The 15,481-nt window shown below is 40.0% G+C and overlaps 1 protein-coding gene across 1 annotated transcript in view; it reads left to right on the top strand.

Annotated features, from left to right (window-relative positions):
* Positions 1-8,320: 8,320 nt before the first annotated feature.
* The window catches only part of GALNT3 (polypeptide N-acetylgalactosaminyltransferase 3), a 40,303-nt gene continuing 33,142 nt past the window's right edge, over positions 8,321-15,481 (top strand). The window contains exon 1 of the mRNA XM_006201089.3: positions 8,321-8,584. The gene's annotated coding sequence lies outside the window, so the exon portion shown is untranslated. The remainder of the gene's footprint in view (positions 8,585-15,481) is intronic.

Here is a 15,481-nt window from a genome sequence, read left to right as displayed (position 1 = left end):
TTACCTAGAGAATCCTGCAATCCTCAGTGTTTTGATTATAGAAATCAGTGTGTTAGCTTTGTGGCATGACATTGTTCCATAGCACCTTATATTTAAAGAAATCTTTATATGAAACGAAATTAACAATTTTTGTTTTAATATATTTGAAGATATTGTAAGATTTATGTGTGAAAAAAAACCTTATTGCTTAACTTTTCCATATGTTATCATTATATGAATGGAATAGAAACTGTGAAAATAGAAATTGTCAATGAATGCCTAAAGACAGGCTAAAGATGCCAAATTATTCATCCTTGGACTCAAGGCAAAATGGTTTTATAGCTTCGACAGCATGATATAGTTTATAGAAGATGGGTTTCTGGGCCTGACAGACCTGCTTTTACATTACAGCTCTATTAACTGTACATTTTTGAGCTATTTATTGAGATGTCCTCACCTGAAAGTTTACACAGGGGTTTTGTGGAGACTAAATGAGATAATGTAGGACTAATTCCTGGTACAAAGTTATTACCCAGTAACTGTCCTCCCTGCCCCACCTTCTAGATCAAAGTAGGAAGTAAAATTTTTTTTCAGTATAAGAACATCAAGTAATTGCAATGGATTACAAGCAACTTCTTTATCATCCAAAGCACTTACCAGTGCTTTTTGGTGACTTAAACTACAGACTTCAGGATTCCTGCCCCGCTGTCTCCTCCCACTCACTTCATACATGTTTTCCTATCTGTTGTTCTCTTTTATTTTAGGGGTTTGGGACAAGAGAGAGATGTGGTATCTCAGGGAATGGAAAACCAGAAGAGGGAGGGAGGGGATGGACCAAAAAGGAATGTGTAGCATCATCATCATCATCTTTGAAGAAAGCTTCTGTACGACATGAGTTGTGAACAAAATACTTTCTACGTGAAATGGCAATGCCATCTTGCAGCTTTGTAAGATAAGAGATCAAAGGAAATCCCATGGAGGCCAGACATTCCACATAGATTTCTCTTGCATCATTTTGTGCTTATCACTATGGAAGGCCTTGCAGTGGGTGCTAGTTTCTGAAGACAGAATCAGATATACAACAAATTCAATGTAAAATTATTTTTCCATTTCTATATCTAAGGTTAATTTCTCTCTCAAATCCATTCTCACCCACACTGAAAACATTTTGAGACCTCTCTGACTCTTCCTGGGGCACAAGAGGGCTTTAGGGCTGTCCTAGGCCTGTGTTCCTCAAGACCCCTTTTATAATGTTTTCTGTTCTTACTCAGCATTGGGCAAGGAATAACCTTGGGGGTCTTCCTGCTCTCCAGGGTAGGATCTAGGAGCCCGGCTTCTTTTTTGCTCTCAGTCTCCCCTCACCAGTCCAGTGCTTGAAGTCAAGTCTGCATTCCTGTACATCTATCCTGCACACCACTCTGTGAATGGTGGCCCAGGTAGTTGTGCAATATGGCATTCCTCCATGAGTACACTCTCCTAATGCCTTTGCCCCCAGCCCACCTCAACTCTCTTCTCTTTTTCCACTCTGCACAAATTTTGTTCAGATTTAGTGTGGGAAGAGAAAACTGGTTGAGACTGAGCACATAATCTTTAAAATACATGGTTTATGTCGTATTTTGTGCAGTCATGCAAGGCTTTAAAATTCCAACACATCCAAGATTTTGCATCTCAAAAGTTTTCTCTGTATGAACAGGGAGAGTACAAACGGAGCACAAGTAGGAAAGGTGCTTATATTCTTGTTCTTGTTGTGAGACCAAGTTTAGGTGAAATTGTTAAATAAATTAAAAATTCCCCTCCAAACTTAGTGGCTTAAAACAACAAATTAACATTGCTCCCAGTTTTGTGGGTTGACTGATGGTTCTTCTGCTGATATTTATTTGCCTGGGCTCAGACACAAAGTTGCAGCTGGTGGCCAGCTGGGGTCTGAGCTCAGCTGGAACATCTGAGACAGCTGGGCCCCCCTCTCTCTACATGGTCTTTCACTCCAGCCTTCCTCATGGCATAGCAACGCTCCAAGAGACTAAACGCAGAAGGTGAAAAGGCTCTTAAGGCCTAGCCTTGGAAGTCCATAATGTCACTTCCCCCATATTCTACTGGTCAACACAAGTGGCACAAAACTCCATGTTCAAAGGATAAGGAAACAGACTTCACCTGATTGGACACCAGGTTATGTGTGCTGTGCCCAGCCTGCATAGAAGTACCCTTGTCAAAGGGCAAGGTTGAAAGGGATCCTGGGCTCCATTCAGCCAGCTGGCTGCTTTGGAGTGGATTTACCGGTACTGGGAGGATGGGGGTCTTCCTCTTGCCAAGTCCTGTGCTCGTGAGCGCTCTCTGCCCACTAGCGACATTTTCTAATTCACGCAAAACACTGTTTAAGCTAGTCAAGGCCCTGCTGAATACCATCTTAATGTGAATCAAATAGACGCCAGACACTGATGGAGGCTAAGCTCATTCCCACAGAGTTTAGGTGGTTATTCCAAAGCTGCACGAGGTTGCAGTGTGGGGAGAAGGGGAGAGGGAGACAAACTGGATGTTTCTGGTTTACCTCCTCTGTGTCCTTTTCACTCCCAGGAGTGAAGCCACATTATCAGTCCCTGGGAGGGAAGTGTTCCCAAGATTGTCCTTAAGCCTTCTGAGCATGTCCCACATGGATGATTCCTTTGCTGGCTACTCTTCTCCTTCTTTATCATTTCTAAGCCCTCTAACCCCTTTTTGCAATTTCTCCAACCCCTTTCCCCTTTTCTCTGCTGTCCATCAGCCCTTCTAACAGAAATAAACACATTTCCTTCCCTAGCAGTGATTTTTTTTGGTCTGCGGCCTCAAATATCAGCTGCTTGTCAGGGACTCCTGTCCCTATAGCTTTGCAGAGGGGAGAAGTAAGCTGTGGTCTTAGTCTGCTGACTCCCTTGGGAGTAGAGAACAGGTACATTTTGATTCTGTGATTAGATGTAGGGAAAGAGCAAATGGCTTTTCTGTTAATAAACTAAAAGCAAAGACACTGAATTTGCAGACATTAACTACTATATATAAAAATAGACAAACAACAAGTTTCTATGGTATAGCACAAGGAACTATATTCAATACCTTGTAGTAACCTATAATGGAAAAGAATATGAAAACAAACATATGTATGTATATGTATGACTGAAACATTATGCTGTACACCAGAAATTGACACAGCATTGTAAACTGACTACACTTCAATTAAAAAAAGATTCATATAAAAAAAGACACTGAAAATATAGTTTCCTTCAAAATTTTGCTTCTGGTATGCATAAAAAAATCATTATTTTTCTCTTCAACTTAATTACAATGATGCTATATCTTTTAGTAAAATATCTTAGGCCAATTATGGTAAAAGGGCTTCCTTATCGCCTATGACTTAAATTATATAACAAATTATTGCCTATTTGGCAATAAATGAAACCACACCCAGGTAGCGTTTCTCTACAACTCTTTCTTCATGATATTGGAGTAAGCAGAGGGGTGAGGGCCAAAGGAGGAGGGAAGTTTCTTAAATGCCACTGTACTGGAATTAAAAAATATCAAGGAGATTTGGGCTGATCTTGGAGGTGCCATAGGAGACTGGGGTCTTCAGCTGGGCTAAAGGGCATTTGGGGAGGTGAAGAGAGGGAAGAATATAGTAATAAAAGATCCACAGATTTTCAAAGGTGGGAAGCTGAGTGTGGTATGATCAGGAGATGGTAAAATATCTGACTTTTCTAAAATAAAGGGGCACTCTACTTCCTATTTCTAAAGTGATAAGGTTTTAATTATTATAAGCATCCTTTACATAAAGTTTGGTAACTAGAATTCTTACAAATAGAAAATGCGAGATTGTTTCTATTTCTATGATTTATCTTTATGATAAGATTCTTCTATTGATATCATCATTGTTTAGGATCTTGAATCACTGACACTAAGTGGCTTAATAAAAGTTAGAAGAAAGTCATTACAAATGTTTCAACAGATGAGGACAGTGATCTCTAGATAAAGAGTGTGATCATCACCCACTGTTTGCAAGAGCAAAATTTGGAAACAATCTTCATTATGCAATAATGTGACTGATTAAATACACCTATGCAAAAAGAAACCATGCAACTGTAAAATAATGCTATAAAACGTGAATTATATTGATATGGAAAGATATGTTAAGTAAAAAAACTCTGGATACAAACAAGACCCCGCCAAATGATCTAGTTTTAATTTTAAAAGCCTGTCTCTGTCTCCTTCCATACATCCTGTTCCTCTCCTCCAACTTTTTCCAATTAAAAAAAATCTGAAAAGATACACGATAGAAAAAGGTCTGGTAGTAGTACTGATTTATCCTCTTGGGGGAAATTTTGGATGTTTCAAAACGGGCTCTTTTTAGTTCATCTGTATTTTCTAATTCTTCTACAATAAACATGAATTGCTTTACAATTTAAAGAATCATTTTACAGAGAAAGAGAGATAAATTGAGGAGAAGTGAGTCAGGAATACCTGGAGCACACCTCCGAGGTTGACATCATGCTGGACTATCACCATATTTTCCCACTAAATACCCTTTGGCGCCAGTATCAGAATTTAGAGCTAGCTAGATTGAATATAGCCTGACTCAGCATAGTATTTGTTTTTGCTCTTATGCTAATGCTTAAAAGCTTGAAACTCTGCACTCTAGTCAATCCATTTCATCAAATATTTATTGAGCACCTACTATGTGCCAAGCATTAAGGACACAAGATTAACAAGACGTAGTTCTATTGCAACTTAAGTCAATAAATGCCCTTACAGAAGTTTGTACATCTTTGAAAGTCCCAGATGGTTTTTCTGACGATATTAGCCAAGGGGAAAAAAATCATAAGCAATCCTCATACAATACGATGTCCACGAGAGTTCATACTAAAAATAATCCATCCATGTTTTCACTGTTTTAACTCATAATATTTCAAACACAATGTAGAATTGTGCTGAATCATTATTAAAAAAATACCCACATATTTCTGGCTCTTCACTATGATACCAGCACCATTCTCCTTTTAAATCAATAGCCTTTCAATTCTTTTCGTAGAAATTATTTCAATCTGTTCAGACTTTGAGCCAAAACTCTCAATTTGCCTTTGAGATCTTGAACTGAAGATTCCAATTCCCATCTAACACAAAATTGTTTTTAAAGGCTAAATCAGGCAGTATGTTTCAAACTAAAGTTGCTAATCCCTGGGTAACCATAAATTAAACACTTAATAAATGAAACATTTAAAGTTGGAATTAGTGAATCTGAATAATTTTACTAGTTATATTATACATTATAATTAATTTTGAATTAAAATTTCAATTTCAGTTAAGTAATTTTCACTTCTTCATTTGTATTTTCCATTATTACTCCTTTATCTAGTGGGGTTTTTTTTTTTGCATGACAATTATCATAGCATTTAAATGAATCAGTGTGTAAAGGAACTTGGCAATCATATTATACCATTATTTTATTTTGTGGAAGAGAAAATGTAAGCCCAGAAGTAAGTAATTTGTAGGAGTATATGTTTCTTTGCATAATGCCTTATGAAATATAAGTACATGATAACTGGTAACTATGGTTATTAGAAGCTTATCCCTCAGATTCCTAGTCCATTACCATAACTTGCCCCAGATAATTTCTCCATACTCTTTGGTTAAACTAGTCTTTGGACTTGTACTCTGCTCAAGACACTCTGTGTATTGGTTTTTTCATGGTATTTAATGGATCTATTTATTCATTTAACTATTATTTATTGAGCACCAACTGTCATATACTGATCTTAGCATTAATTTACATGTTAACAGAAATTATCAAACAGTGATTATTATTTTAAACCCATATATGATATGAGCATTTTATGGCTAGTCGTGTGTGTGTGTGTGTGTGTGTGTGTGTCTGTGTGTGTGTGTGTTTGTGTCTGGGGGTAGGGGATGGGGTGGAAGGAAGGGGGCTGTAGGAGGGAGAGAGAGAGATGTTTGTTTTTTTCTTTCCTGTGTAAAATCTGCTCAATTCTGTATCTTAACTGCCATTTTATGCCAAACATGTAGTATTAAAATAAGCTTGTTTCTGAGAAGCATGTCTACACTAAGGCTCCTGGATTTTATTTTATGATGAAATACAAATTTCTCCTTTCTAAAACAAATTTTTTTATTTCATAATTTTGAATAGAATGATATTTTCAAAAACCCTTCATCTGATTTAGGGCATTAAACATTTCAGCATAATAATATTTTTCTCTGGGTTTACAGCGTTTTAATTTTACTGTTAAGTAAATAACGTTAATTAATTTTAAGATTCTGCTTTCAGAATGAAATGAAATAGTACATGCAATGCTAGTAGGTATGCCAGACTCAGAAATATTGCTTTCCTTGTTTAAATTATGTCTCCATTGTGAAACTGACAGTCAATTTCTAATAATTTCTGATTTTTATCTTTTTTCTGTGCTTTTCTCACTCCTCATGCAATATTTTGGTCCTATTTGCTTGCTCTCTCCTTTTATATAGGTCTCCCCTAGCTTCTCTTTTCAGTTGTTATTTGACTTTACTAGTCTTGCTGTCAATGCATTTTCAGTCCCTGGATTCCAGATTGCTAGTCTACATCCAACTGCTCTGTCAGTGAAAATTCTTGCTCTTTGCTTGGTGGGACATCAAAACTCGGATCATCTTTGGCTCCTGTCTCATTCAGGGATGGGTTAGTGCAAGACAAGAGAAACAGACTCCTTGGTTACACATTTAGGATTTCTCCCAAATTTCCCAAAGCCTAACACTAATCTCCATTTAAAGGCAAACAAAAAGAAAGTGGCAGAATTTTTTAAAAGGGAGGTGGGTGGTGGAATTTAGGTAGTGCTTTTTTTAGCTCTGGGCCTAAGGATAAATATTATCAAGCTGGCATGGTAATACTTATAATTTGCTCCTGAACTTTTTGGAGAGAGCGCTTAAAAATTGCTTATAGGTACTAATGTTAAAATGTCACAAATACAATGTTTCCTCAATGCTTGCAAAGTAACCACAATCTACAATGAAAAGAACTGAAGTTTTAAATCTAATTCATGGGTGTGGTATAAAATCGTACTGTGGATGCTACAAACAATGTCAGACTAGCCAAGTCCTAAAGATACACCCTGTTGACACTGTACTAACCTGTATTTCTAAATCTTGATTTTAGGTCCACACATAATACTAATATACCAATAAATAGGAACCCTAAGAGGATGTATGAAAATGCAGGAGAAAGGCCACAGCAAAACTTTTTAGAAAACCTGCCACCATGTAATTAAGCATTCCACTAAAACACACCCAGCTATTTTCCCATTTATATTCCATGTGCACTGAAGATACAGCCAAATAAATGAATAAGTTCATAGGAAGACAGAAAGGTCATTTTTAAGCCCTGGTTTTGGGTGTGTCAATGTTTGTCAGAACAGCAGAAGGAAGGCTGAAACAGAAAGTCGCACCTATCACAAAAGAAAAAAAAATACTGCTTAAAAAAATTTTTTTTGTCTTAGAAACAAAGGTAAAGCCCAGCCTCTCCTTAAAGCCTGCGTTCTCACCTTCCCAATAGATGTTGGGTTTTAAGCAAACCTGCAGTAGAAGCAAGTCCTTTCCAGGAAACCACAGTGTCTTTCCAAGCAAGAACAGCGTGTTTCTCTCTAATGTCATTACTTTCCCTCTCATTTGGGAGTTGGTTTTGCCTTTCGATAGCAACCCAGGAAGCGGTGGTGCGCCCCAAATTGGCGAGGCTCTGCCAAATACCAGAGGCGCTTCTTAAACGAAGAGGAAGGCTCCTCCTTTGGACGTGAGGCGCCCCTACCAGAGCGCGCGCTTACAGAAACGGAAACCACTAGCTGCGCTGAAGTGAGTCAAGTGATGAAATCAAGACTGCATGGGAAGGAAGCTCACCCAATAGCTCACGAACCTAAGTGGTGACAGACACTGCTGCACCCTGCTCGTGGAAACCGCACGAGCCAACAGTGGCTGCCGTCATGAGGTGGTCCTCGGAGGCACGCGGCCCCCCCGACCTCCGGGCAGCGCACCCCTTCGTTTTGGCGAAACACAGAGGAAGGGAAGTGTGTGTGAGGGAAATCTAGACCTTCTGGTTCCCCAAGGACCCAGACTGTGTTCTGGTTACAAGGTGACCCCTGCCACGAGGTCAGCTCAGGACTCCTCAGTGTAGACGCGCTTAGCCTCGCCTGGCGCAGAGACCAGCCTCTCCTCGCGCGGAAAAGAAGAGCCGCGCGGCAGCCGCGCGGGGCCGGGACGGCGCCCCCGCCCCGCGCGCGGTCCCCGGTCCTCACCTGGAGCGCTCAGGTAGGGCTTGGGCGGGGCGGGAGGCTGGCGCGCAGGCGCGGGACGGGGGCCTCGCCCCTGCCGACGTCGCAGGCTGGAGCTCACCTGGGAGACTCCGAGAGGAAGCGGAGCCTCGGTTCGGCCTCTCCTGGCAACGCCGGAGGCCCAGCGGGAAGGCAGGAGGCGGCGGCGGAGGAGGAGCTGGACTGAGCGGCAACTGTAGCGACAGCAACCGGAGCTGCCGCCACTTGCACCTGGCGCCCGGCCCACGTCCAGCGCCCGCCCGGCCGCCGCTTCCCGCCACCTTGCTCTGCGCACCCGCCAGGTAAGCCGGCGGACCAGCGCTCGGGCCGGGGCGGGGGACCAGTAGCCCCTGGGCAGAGTCGGAGTTGGAGGGGGGTGTCGGACGGCCTCGGAGGCTCACGTGGCGGGGAGACGGGGCCGGTCCCAGTGGCCAGTTAGAGATGGTCTCGAGAGCGGTGTTTCAGTTGCCCCTCGGGAGAGGCCGAAAGGGGCGCCCGAGGCCGGGGAGGGGTGGTGCTCCGGCGATCTCCCTGTCGCCCTTGTCCCCCGCGGTGCCCCTGACAGTCTCTGTAAGGAGGCTCCGGAAGAGCCGGACCCGGGGCCAAGTCCTGGGGGTCCCCGAGCTGGTCCCTGGGAGGGTCGCGGAGTAGGGGGTGGGAGGGGCAGGGCCGAGCGCGAGGCGGCCGCGTTTTCTCTGGGCTAACAGGTGGCTGGTCTCCTCCCGCGCCGGTGCCAGAGTGGCGACCCGCGGCGGGAAGGGCACTGCTTGGCCAGGCAACTTTCCCAGCCGGACCCCAGACAGTCCTAGGCTGGAAACCGCGGCCGCCCGAGCCACTCAAATGGTTTCCGAGTGGTTTGGAAGGCGCTCTGTGGTCGGGACGCGGACATCCCTTTCTCTCTGTCTGTTTCGTCTCTGCACTTTTCCGGGTGCGCTCCCAAGCCAGAGCTGCGCCCACTATCCGGTTTGATCGAGAAAAGTTATTTTCTTCGTGGCGGGAGGAAATCCAACTGCCACTCACCAACCGCACACTATCTCGTTAAAGGACCTGTTGACTTAATGACCGCATATCGCGGCTTTGGTTTGCCTGTGGCATATGACTCAAAGGTTCAAAAAAACTTTGTTTCAGGAACCTGCCACGTCTAAACCTGGGTGTGCCAGGCCCAAATTCCTTTCCCTGCCTAATTAAGCTTTTCTGAAGCCCAAGAATTGAGGGTGAAACTGGTGCTTACCTTACACTTTTATTTCCTTTTCTCTCCCAACCCATCAAAGCACTTCCTTCTCTCTCAAAAACTCATCAAAACAGTTCACTTCAAATTTATCAAATAACTATTTCTGTTTTTAGAACCCCATGGAGTTACCAGTTCTTCTGGTTTTCAGAAGACCTTATTCAGCAAACATAACTTGCCATAGAAATTATACTACATAATGAAGACTTCTAAATTCAAATTGTATTGTTAAACATTCAGCAAGTTACTACATTTATGTGAGAATTTCTGTTTTGGGGTATATCTGTTTCTTTCACTGAATTTTTCTTTGAGTTTGTGGCTAAAATACACAAAGTTAAAGTCATACCCTACAATTAGATTTCTTTAAGTTTAACTTTGACTTTTCATATCTGAAGTCTAGCATACATACTAGTTTAAACATTCTGAACAGTTTGTTCGTACCAAGCATTTTTTGCATTGCTTTAACTAGCATTTTTACATAGAAGTTTCTAATAATAAATGGCAACCTCACTGCTTAAATTTGTTTGGTAACATCTTTGCTAATTTTTAAAAGATATATTTTAGATTGCATACTTAACATAGCATGCCTTAGGAAACACATCTAGCCTTTTTTTTTTTTTAAGGTGCAGTTAAAAAGCTAACCACAGCCCAATAGGACATAATTATTAATGATCCTTTCAACCAGTGCTTTCTGCTTTTCTTAAAATAGCCTCACCTGCCCTGTTAATCTTGTCTCCATATGGAGAAATAAATATGCTAAATACTATTTAAAAATTAGATGTAGATGCTGCTCTCTAAGTCTAGGGTATTAGTTTAATCTCCGTTGATTATTGGGCCAGATGTTATTAGACTATCTTTACTCTTAACTGTATGGAGAAAGATAACATATTTGCATTAGCTAGAGTAACAGTGTGCCTCAGTTAAACTATCTGTAAAATAGGAAAAATAATACTTCCCTACATTATGATAATGAGGGTTTAACAAATCAAGAATCTCTTCTAGCCCTGCTTTCTTAGGATCCCCTTCTCACTTTGGATATCCAGTCAGTCCATCCAGTTTGGGATAAACTGAAGCTAAGAGAAATATTCTAACTTCAGTTCTCCGAGCAAATTAGTGGTAGACACGGCAATATTATTTGAGTGGCTTGACTCAAGACTTGTGTTATCTTTACTTTTCACCACCCACATCCTCTTTATCATAAGATGTTGATTTTTTTTGTCTTTCATATAGTTTGTAAGCCTTTGTAATTACACAATAGTCAATTGTTCTTTGTCCAGCTCTTATTTACCCTAATTTCTACTTGTCCAGATGATACCTGACTCCAGGGAGAATGAGGCCATCATTCTCTTCCTCTCACTGTGGATCACATGTGTACTGAAGATGCCATGTGGACTGAGATTTTTAATCCTTTCTTGGTATTTCAGAGCCATAGTTAATTTTTTGAGTCAACATAGACAACATAATTTAGTCCTCTGATCTTTTATTGTATTGGCCTGAAATATATTTTATGAGGCAGCAACCCAGAGTCATCCTTCCACTTGCAACACTCTCGATTTTTGGTTGGCAAGCACACTTCCTTAACATCAATGTTTTTTAAACTTTTTTTGGACTACAATCTTCAGTAAGAAATGCATTCAATGCCTCAACACAGTATGCTTAAGTATGTGTGTATATCAATGAAACAAGTTTTACAAAATAGTACTTAACCTTACAACATGGGTATTCTCTATTTAATTAAAAAAAATTGGTCTTAAAACACTGCTTTGATTTTATGACCCCAAATAGACTGGAACCTACAATAAAAATAGTATCCTATTGAATTTACATTTTCTTAAGGCTCATTTTCTACCAGTTTACTATGTCTTACACATACACACACAGAGGAACACAAATACACAAGCATGCATTCACAAGAAAGAAAGGTAAACTATACCTTTTTAATATATAAAATTAAACTGTAATCCTTATTAAACATTTATTGGAAGTCTTGAGATTCTAGGACTTGGTGCTAGACTAAACCTCTCAAACGTTAGAACTGCATGAAACCTGACTGTCCATTATTGTATCTTAAATGGATTCTCAGCATATTGTAGTATGTTTGGGGATAGGAAAAACTGAAAAGTTTTTCTGAAGAGACAGTGGTAACAATTATCAAGTGAAAGTTTGACAGAGAAAAAGAATTCTATCCAGCTCTATTTTAAGTTCTAAATTTTATGGTTGAATTATAGTGCTGGGTGGAGTCTGAAAAAAATGATTAAACAGGCAAGTTTATTATTTGGTTTGTAGTCTGCTCATGTATCTTTTTTTTTTTTAACTATGAAACAGATATAAGACATATGGTAGGAATCATACCACGTATGCTCCCCACGAAAAAAAAGAGTAGATGGAGAGATTGAGATATTAGATCCCTAAAGGACCCATAGGAATGTACGCTTGGAAACTGTTTAGATGATTAAGCCTTCCATGGAAGCTTTTAGTTTTAATCTGCCTTCAGATTCCTGGTCAAAGGAATTTTTCTCCAAAAGAAAATATTAATGTATTTAATATTTTAAAGTAATCAATGTCCCAGTCATCTTCAGACATACTCATTTCTCTAGTCTGTAAAGTATGAAAAGACCTTTGGTATGACAGATCTTTTATGGTTATGAAATCTGATTGAGAAGGAAATGTTTTCAGTCACCTATCTAACTATGCATCTAGTTAGTGTCGGAATAATTACTTTTATATAATATGGGTAATCGTAACACAATTAATATACTGCCAGTAGCGACACTGAATTCAGATCAGTGCCGGCAAAGGCAAAAGACCAAAATGCATTAACTTATGGCAAAGCAGAGACAAACAGGACTCTGAATTCTAGGTCACTCGTGACTCCTGACAATGAGATAAAAATCTCCTTCAGTCATTCTCTGAGTTGGGCTCATGTTTTTGGCACTGAATAGAGAGTATTTTCCCAAGTCCACATTTTCCCTATAATTGCTTCAGCTTCAAGCTATCCAAACTAGTTTACTCTTCTCATCTATTCCATTGCCTGCTGGACATCTTTAAGATGTCATAATTACCTGAGATTATACATGTGTAAACCAGAACCTTCATCCCATCAACACAGAACCCCCTCCTCAAAAAAACAACCTATTTTATTTCCTATGTTTTATTTATAGCTATTATTACATTTACCATTTCTTATCCGCAATTCCACCCTTCCCCCCAAAAATCTCTGATTTGGTTAAAATTTTTGGTTAAGGCGTTTGTCAGCAAAACTTGAATGCATTTGCTGCAAACCTGAGTGAACTATAAGCTATTTGTCATCTACTCTGCTTGGTAGATGTGTCCTGCTGCGGAAATAGTAGTGTTTGATTACATGGTACTGTCCTAGACCCTGCTGGGGGTACACAATTATATTGGGTGTGTAAATTGTATCTCCTAACTTCCAAAGTATTCTAAATTTGGAAAGACCTTTGGTTCCTGGGATTTTTGAGAATGGGTACCACCATCCAAGTGTCGTGCCGGAAATCCAGAGGCCATTTTTTACTCTGTTTCCTTAGCTTCCACAACTATCAGATCACTTAATTTTCTTAAGATTTTCCATGTATTCTCCCCCCACCCCGCCCAATTTCTCTCCTACTGCTCTCTTTCTGGATCTTGCCAACTTTTGACTTGCGTACCACAGACACCTGCTATCTGATATCTCAGTGGATATAGTGTTAAACTCAAATCCATCCTCAGCAGAACCCGTAAGGGGATGATCTCTTTAAAGATGTAAACCTGAACTTCTTTCTCTTCTGCTTTAAGTCATTTAATAACTTTCCACAGCTCACAGGAGAAAACCTGTGGCCTTTAAAATGGTCTCACAGGATCTGACCCTTGTTTAACTGTGGATTTATACTGTGTGTTCTGAAATTTTATTTTCTGACAACAGATTTCTTTTCCCCCCTGTCTGCTTCTCTTTTGTTACTCTCCACTGCTGAGAGTACATTCCATTTTGTCTTTACCTCTTTTACTCTTTCTGGTTCTTAAGAGTCAGCCGAGATCTTACCTCATTCAGAACACTGCTCCCCTGCCTCCCCCAACACACACCTCCATGTGCACCTGAGCTGGGTGAGATGTCCCTCTGTCATATGCCTCACATATGTAATATAGTCTGCTTTTTCACCTGTGTTCCATATACAACTTTTAGATTATTTGCAAAGCATGTGAAGTTTCTCTTCCCTCTAAGGCTCTTGTGGGGTATGTTGGAGTAAAAGTGGCACAGGAAGGAAGGGGCACTGGGCAGGCGGTGTATTTACTTTATTTTATGGGCAGTGGCCACAGAAACTGGGAAGTGGGCAAGTTGTTTCACTGCACTTAATTAGGCTATTTAAGTTGCTGTTATTTTCATCTCATTCCTTTGAATTCGATGCTATTTTTGTGCCTTTTGGTTCTGTTCCAAGATCTGGTTTTTTAATTTGAAGTAAAAAGTTAACTTTGTGATTAAAATGTCTTGGAGCTTTTGTTTATAAGTACTCTACAACTGAGAGTTTAGGAGAGAAGCTTTTACTTAAAGAATATAATTTAATTAGACCAAAAAAAAAAAAAGGCAAAAGATCCCTTCTTAGGAGTCTCCCTTTTCCAAGTTCTGTCAGTTTTGCCTCTTAAATAAATATTCCTCAAATCCGTCTACGTTTCTCCATTCCTGTCACCACCATCATCTCCGGCTGGGACTTTGGCAGTGTCCTCCCTATTGTCGATCTGAATTCGTCCTGGCTTCTTTCTAAATGATTTCTCACACTGCGCCCAGAGGGATCCTCTCTCAGTATGTGGTCTTGTCACCCTCTGCTTATGGCCCTTCATTGCCTAAGGATAGTTCATGCTCCCTAATGTGGCCTAAAGGCCTGGCATGATGCAGCTCCTGTCCAGTGCCCACCTCTCTGGTCATCACTCTCTTTCTAGTTCTGCTAGCCTTGCTTATATCGCCATGTTCGTCCTGCCTCTATGTCTTTGCAAGAGTCATTCTCCCCGCCTGGAACTCTCTTTCCTTCTCTTTTGGCCTATCTTGAGTTAAAACTCATCCTTCAGATTCCAGTTTGAGCTCGTACTGTAAGTGGAATTTTTCATGGGTCTTTTTTTTTTCCCCTCAAACTATGGATTAAAGTCAAGACTGTAGCCTGAAGAAATAAAGTCCTACTTAGTACCTGGGAGTAGTAACTTTAAAAAATTAGCCTCCTCACAAAGGGAGCAGACTTAATATGTGGCTCATATTTTTAAAAAATAGATTTTAGTTAGTAATGCCTTTATATTTTTATTGAGTAACAGTAGCTAATGTTTATGTCTTAATAAGTATTAATCCTTAATTACTATTTTACTGTTGAGCAGTTATGTGCCAGACATATTTTAAGCAACTTACATAAATTAATCACTTAATTTTCAGAGCCACTCTATGAGGTGCATATAATTTTTTTCCTACTTTAGAGACAGGAAGATTGAAAGGGTAAGTAATTTGTCTCTATCTACAAGTCTAGTGAAATGTCAAAGCCAAGATTCAAATCCAAGCAGTCTTATTCCAAATCTTGGACTTCCACCTGACTTATATGTAAATAAAATTAAATAGGATTGTTAAACATATTACAACAGCAAAAGCAAAAAAAATCCAGTCAACTCTCATCCCCTAGTCTTGCTATGTGAAGGCAAATGCTTTCATCTCTTTTAACTGTTTCTTCCAGTATTTACCTTTTGAAATAATATGCTTATACTGCTGTTTCTTAATATATCAATATTTGACATTACCTGTTGACTTCCCATTATGGTGGATAAGTATTAAGCTTTTTCACACATATAGCCCTTACTCCCCCTTTCTTGACTGCCCAATAGCTCTCACAATATAATTCTCACATTCTTTTGTTTGCATTTTAGTATGTATTTATTATTGTGTAAATATTGTTCACTGTTGAGCCAAGCAAGTATATTATGAACATGATTCCTTACTCAGAATTTT

The sequence above is a fragment of the Vicugna pacos genome, chromosome 5, assembly GCF_048564905.1.
Source record: "Vicugna pacos chromosome 5, VicPac4, whole genome shotgun sequence".
Classification (NCBI taxonomy): domain Eukaryota; kingdom Metazoa; phylum Chordata; class Mammalia; order Artiodactyla; family Camelidae; genus Vicugna; species Vicugna pacos.
This window is presented reverse-complemented; position numbering and strand designations above follow the sequence as displayed.